We start from the raw sequence: 7,385 nt of genomic DNA, 5'->3' as shown, positions 1-7,385 counted from the left end.
TTTTTAGACACTTCCAAAATCACTGCAGATGGTGACTGCAGCAATGAAATTAAAAGACGCTTACTCCTTGGAAGGAGAGTTATGACCACCTAGACAGCATATCAAAAAGCAGAGACATTACTTTGCCAACAAAGGTCCATCTAGTCAAGGCTATGGTATTTCCAGTGGTCATGTATGGATGTGAGAGTTGGGACTATAAAGAAAGCTGAGTGCAGAAGATTTCATGCTTTTGAACTGTGTTGCTGGAAAAGACTCTTGTGAGTCCCTTGATTGCAAGGAGATCCAACCAGTCCATCCTAAAGGAGATCAGTCCTGGGTGATCATTGGAAGGACTGCTGTTGAAGCTGAAACTCCAATAATTTCGCCACCTGATGCAAAGAGCTGACACATTTGAAAAGATCCTGATGCTGGGAAAGATTGAGGGCAGGAGGAAAAGGAGACGACAGAGGATGAGATGGTTGGATAGCATCACCAACTCAATGGACATGGGTTTGGGTAGACTCCAGGAGTTGGTGATGGACAGGGAGGCCTGGCGTGCCATGGTTCATGGGGTCGCAAAGAGTCAGACATGGCTGAGCAACTGAACTGACTGAACTGAACTGAATCTGACACTTGAGTTTGTGTTCATAACCACTGCCCCAGGCTGTTTTTTTTTTCTCTTAGACAGGGTGATGGTCGGTGTATTGATCTTCCAAAGTCTCTTTTAGCTTGAATTTTCTGTGCCTCTGAATCTGTTTCGTTCCCCGCAGAGAAGGTTGATAATTTCTCTTTAACATCAACATTAAATTCTCACATCACCAACTCACAACACTGTGCCAATGAGTGTTTTGGGCTCCTACTCTTCCCCTACCTCTGTTGAGATCATCCTTTACATTGTGGTCATTTGCACTTGAACTTACTACTACTAGATTGCGAATTCTTTCTTTATTTCTTCTTTCATTCTTTTGGCTGTGCTGGGTCTTCGTTGTTGCACACAGGCTTTCTCTTGTCGTGGCGATCTGGTGCTCCTCTCTACTTGTGGTGTGCAGGCTTCTCACTGAGGCGGCTTCTCTTGTTGTGGAGCATGGGCCCTAGGGTGCTGGCTTTAGGAGGTGCAGCTCGTGGTTTCTAGAGTGCAGGCTTAGTAGGGTTTCACACGGGCTTAGTTGTCCTGCTGCATGTGGAATCTTCTCAGACCAGGAATCAAACCCCTGTCCTCTTGCATTGGCAGGCAGATTCTTAACCATTGTGCTACAAGGGAAGTCCTAGATTGTGAATTTCTGTGGTCATGAGCTGTCTATCTTCTCCGAAACTCACTGTGGAAATGTCCTTAGGCACTTAGCTCAACTCTTCCTAAAAACCTTACCATTCTCAGAGCTAGAGCTGACATGATACCAAATTTCCACTGTAATTTAAAGGTCTACTCATTCACGATGACACAAATGTCTGCGTACTTAGTCAGTGTCCAAATGTAGTCATTTGGGAATATCCAAATTTTTCCTGTTTACTTTATCTCTTCCTCTTCTAACGTCTTTCCACCTGCTCCATTCTTCCCTTATTTCCTCCTCCTTTCTACTGTAACCTGTAAGATTCGCCACTCAGGTGAACAAATTCTCCTGCCTTCTCAATCTCAGTAGAGCAACCGATTTTTTTTGAGGCAATCATCTTCGACCCAAACTACCCATACATTCATTGTAGAAAGCAATGGCATAATTTCTGGAGAGGTGAAGCTAGCATGACTGGCCATAAGATTCAAGGTGGCGGGTTATTTTACAATGAACGCAAATGCTCTTTAGGGACGAGACTAAAAATAACTAACTCATTGATTAAAATAACTCAAATACATCTCTTTCTTTATTAGAATCAGTCTTTACACAAGCGCCCCAGCTGAAACAGCACTTTGGAACTTGATGCTTCCTGGAAAATACAAATGAACATATCCTCAGTCTGATCATACTTGAGATAAAGGAAGCATATTTAAACGTGAACAGATGGCTCTGTTAACAAAATATTCATGAATGAAAGCTATCAAAGATTTTAGAATGATTAGCTTACATTTTTTGAGTTTCTTCAGATGTGTGGCCAATGCTTGGTTACTCTAAGTCTGGCAGAAAAATAAGTGCAGCATATGCCGTGACATCCAAAATTTTGTTCAAAATAAAAGTTTAAAAAATGATGGTTTCTTGGTGAAGCCTTTCTATTTTGGAACTACATTGATGGCTGTTAAGAAAATTTTTTTTAATTCCATCAAGAACTATAAGGTTTTAATTAACAGTCTTCACCTATTTTTGTCTTAGCTCAGGCGAAGTGTGAATTTCTTGAGAAGTAATTTAACTTCATTTTGTTAAAACAGAGTTGTTATCTTGAACTTTAACTCTTTCGCTAGACTCTTCCAAAGCATAGTCAAAATTTGTGCAAGATTTAATTTATTAATATATTGATCTAGCACATAATGGCACCTATTATGACTAGCAATGATTCTAGAACCTAAGAACACAGGATTGGATAATCCAGGATGCAGAGGTCATGTTGGAAGAGACCTAGCCACACTTATAACTGCAGACAGCAATGCGTGGCGAGTGTGCAGTATCAAGGGATGAAGAAAATGGATTGATATATCACAGTGATTACTTTCGGCAGAGGCAGGGGAGGCTAGAGAAAGTTGCACATAAAACTGAATTGTTTTAGGTAAGTTTTGAAGGATAACCCAGAGCTCTCCAGTTGGATAAAAGGGCTAAGAACATTTCAGATGGAAGGAAACCGTGCATCCTACGAAAGCAGAGGATTGTTTTGAATCAAACTTCTTGAGTCACTCAACAGGCTCTCCCCAGTATGGAACTAGGTATTCTGAAAAGATAAAATACTTGGCCCTCGCATTCCAGTTCTGCAAGACCAAGATGGAAATAACTCTAGGGAGTAGAAAAGCAAATAAATGCTTGCATGTTACACATCATTTATCTAATAGAAATTAACATCAGTTGAGACTGGGTGCTCCTTTTACCTAGGACTGCATTATGACTTCTGTTGGTCCTAAGCACTTTCCTCTGTGGACTCCTTCCTCCATTAAAAAAGTACTAAAAATAATATTTTGCAATGGTGCTGGTAAAGCGATCCAGACGTTAATATTACACATTAAAACATTTTTTTTCTAAAAGTTCATTTTTATCTTCTGATTTTAGAGCAAATTGAAACAGTTTCTTGGGACCCTAAGCACTGTGTCTAGTGATAAATCCCTTCAGATATCCTCTCCCATACTCCATTTTACATTTCATTGCCAAAAATACTTCTAAAATTTTCCCTTTCATTGGATGACAGAGAACCTTTCAATATTGCAATCCCAGAACCTCTGCCTTGAACTCATGGCTTCACTGAGCTTTGTTTTGGTTGACAATTCAACCTGACTTCTAAATTTACCTCTTACTTCATCAGACCACACTCAAAATTCTGGCTCCCAAACGAATCATATTGGAATTTCTGGGTGTGGGACCCAGAAAGCCATAATTTATAATGCTTCTCCGCGGTTCCAGTTTGCATACAGGTTTGTGAACCAGTGTTCTGAGTAACAGAAAATGGTAATCATTGTCCTGAGTGTGCTCTCTACATGTATGTATGTATCACATTGCTTTGTCATAGCTTGTTTACACGAGTCTCTTTAGGTGGAAAACTCCAAGCATGATTTCCCAATCATTTTAATTTGACCCACCAGCTAGTTCAATGACTAGCATCCAGTAGACACTCAATAAAGGTTTTTATGGAATGAGTAAATGGGTGAATGAATTGGCACATGCTCTTAAACTGTTACTTTCTCTCTTCCATTATTCTTCTTCATTGTCTTACTACAACTGTTCTCAACCCTACCTGCACATTAAAATCACCTGAGAGCTTTGTCAAACTATCCTGGGCCCCACCCCAGGCCAATTAACTCAGGATTTCTGAGGGTGGGGCACAGGGAGTTTTTTAAAAATCCTTAGGCACAGCCAGGGTTGAGAATCACTGACTAAGATTTACTCACTCTTTAAGACCCTCTTTAAAATCTAACTTTTTCAGGAAACTTTATCTGATACTCTGTCACATGTATCTTTCAATCTCTTAAATTCTGGTTCTTAAGAGAAAAATACATTTCTGTCTTCATTATTTTCTTGATCCCATCTAATGGTATTCTATTCCTCTTTATGGGCTTCCCTTGCGGCTCAGCTCATCAAGAATCCGCCTGCAATGCTGGAAACCTGGGTTTGATCCCTGGGTTGGGAAGATCCCCTGGAGTAGGGAAAGACTACACACTCCAGTATTTTGGCCTGGAGATTTCCATGGGCTATACAGTCCAGGGGGTCGCAAAGAGTCAGACAGGGCTGAGAGACTTTCACTTTCACTCCACTCACGCTTTGTATAGCGTTGCTTTCCTGGGAGATATAAGAAAGGTGCTAAGCCTGAATTCTAATACGTGGTGACAAAAGACAGGTATACGGGGACTTCCTGTGGGAACAGGTAAACCCACTCCAATACTCTTGCCTGGAAAATCCCATGGGCGGAGGAGCCTGGTAGGCTGCAGTCCATGGGGTTGTGAAGAGTCGGACATGACTGAGCGACTTCACTTTCATTTTTCACTTTCATGCATTGGAGAAGGAAATGGCAACCCACTCCAGTGTTCTTGCCTGGAGAATCCCAGGGACGGGGGAGCCTGGTGGGCTGCCGTCTATGGGGTCGCACAGAGTCGGACACGACTGAAGCGACTTAGCAGCAGCAGCAGCATGTTTCATGAGCCAAGCTTGCCACATACTACTCAATAGATCTTAGGCAATCAATAAATTGCTTGACATTTTCAATGTGTTATACTTACCAATTAATTTTCACAACTTGTCCCTAGTTTATAAACAGCTTTGATTTAACCTATAACGAATCTGACCCCATACTGATGGACAGCTCCTTGAAAGGCACTCATTCAAGTTATCAAACAAAGATCAATAGACTGATTTCAGTTTATGAAGGAGCAAGGCAAAGAGATTCAAAATTCAAGTTACATGGCTATCCTTGGTATTTCTAACTCTTAACTCATATTTTCCCAGGGGAAGTAGAGGTGGTGTAAGAATTTGGGAGGCACCTTCTAGCACTCACCTTGGGCATGTGAACACCTGATTATTTTCATGACCAAATCAGAGAATACCATAACGCTTATTAAAAATGCTGATTTTTTCATTAGTCAGCATTACTGTGTGGCTGAGTGGTATGAATTTGGTAACTTAGCAGTTAATGGATATACATTTATTAATGGCTGTGAACCGTTTCAGTGCAGGATTTTATATACATATTTCAGCTCTATATTTGGTAGGACTCTCCTGTTTTGAAATTTGAAATTTGTCTATTTTTAAATTTAGAAATAAACATATAACAAATATGTGGTTTCTCAACTAGCAAAAATGCACGTGCCTCATCTGTATTGGAGAGGCAAAAAGCAGATAAAATTAATATGGGGATTTGGTCTATCTGTGATGAATGAACAGTATCTGACTCTTGAGGGAAAAAAGTCACACATTTAGAAACACATAATGCAGGCACAAAATCTGAGTTAATTTCTGCATTCAAAAAGTTTACTTACCTGAAACTCTTGTTAAATAAAGTCACTAGAAATGGTGACTTTCATAAACTTCTACAGTAAGTTCTCACCAAAACCAAAGAAATTTTTGTCTTTTCAAGACTAATTCAGTGAGACATTTCTTTTTACAGTAAAGATACCTGTTTTCCATTAATAAACGTTGTTCTTCAAGTTAGTTTAATCGTGATAAGCACAAATTCTTGGAAGGGGTTGATGAACATCTGCTTGGAAAAAATTCTGCTAAGTACCAAATATTTGTAAAACACTCAAACCCACACAGACATGCACAAACACATCCAAAAGAGACGTTTTGGTTTATGTTCTGAGATCCAAATGAAGAAGTGAATGTGTAATAAAAATTCCAGTGTGGCACTAAATATACAGAAGTGTTTGAATGTAAATACTAATTCAAAAGCCTGATTAATATTTAGAATCCTGTGTCTTTGCAAACCTACAGTTTTTAAATAGCAAAGCAATTGAATACCAAATATTGAAAATCTAGAGATTTCTACTCAGTCATTTGTTTCAGGTTTCTTGAAAGAAATTAACATGGATGGTTTTATTCATAATTAATACAATTCAACAATCTTTCTTTTTGGTATTGTAGTCATATGGGTTAGGTGGCAATAGTCAAAAAAATAGATGAAAAGCCAATTACTTCATCCTGCTGTATCAGGTAATAAGGAAGAAGACCCAACTTGTGCTTTACATTTTTAAAGGCATTTTAACAAATGTTTATTTGCATTTTCCCCCATTTATTAGAGGTAAGTAAATGAGATTCAGGAAGCTTCAATGACTTTCCCAATTTTCATGATCTTCAAACTCAATGGCAATTGTTTATATTTATAATTACACAACAGCTTTATAACAGATAAGGCACCATATTTTAATTTCTCTGTTATAAGAAACACAATACCAGCTGCTTTCAGGTCAAAGCCTGGCCACTTTATTATATAGTCAATACCTCTCACTTTCTTTCTGAAATACCTTGAAGCAAGAAAAACCTTTCACCACAATTCTCAAACGTTCCTGAAATGTTTAGAAGATACTAGCTGCCCTTAGCTCTCTCATGAACTAGCAATTGCTATAGTCACTCCTGAATTAAAGTCTGGGTAACTGTTGCTGAGAGCAAAGTCCATTCATGCTTAGTACAATGGGTCCCTTCAGCTTCAAGAGCTAGCATGAAGTTGGCAGTATTTCTATACAAAGCGATTTTTAATAAGTGTTGGTTCCTAATATCATAGTGGTTGTAAATGCTAATAAACTTCTTACAAGGGAAGTAGAAGTGGAAAATTTTATTTGTTAAACATTTTATCACTGTACTTGGTTAGCATGGACAATTACCCCTGTTCCCTGAGGCACATACTCCCTGAGTGTTTAGTAGTTAATGAATACAGATAGTAGCAAACCAGCAATTTTCAAAACCATAAATAATTGTTACTCTGAAAGCTCCTTCTAATGGAAAAAATTTAAATAAAAAAGAACATGGCAAAAATGTTACTTATTAACTTAAGGTCAAAACTAAAGTTCTAAATCTTTCTAGCTTGTACCATCCCAGGACACTATAAAGCTCTTCAATTAATTCACAGATGGAGCTTTATAAATGCAACTTTCAAATGGTTCTTTTCCACCTACAATATTTATTTCTTATATGATTTCCTACAAAATAGACTATAGTAAAATGTCCATCAATAGGATGGTGTTCTTGATGTTTCTATAATCATTTATTATTATTTATTTATTATTTTTCTGAATTAAAAATATTCCTGGACTTCCCTAGTGGTTCGGTGGCTAAGACGCCACGCTTCCAAGCTAG

The sequence above is a fragment of the Ovis canadensis genome, chromosome 12 (genome assembly GCF_042477335.2).
Source record: "Ovis canadensis isolate MfBH-ARS-UI-01 breed Bighorn chromosome 12, ARS-UI_OviCan_v2, whole genome shotgun sequence".
In the NCBI taxonomy this organism is placed as follows: domain Eukaryota; kingdom Metazoa; phylum Chordata; class Mammalia; order Artiodactyla; family Bovidae; genus Ovis; species Ovis canadensis.
This window is presented reverse-complemented; position numbering follows the sequence as displayed.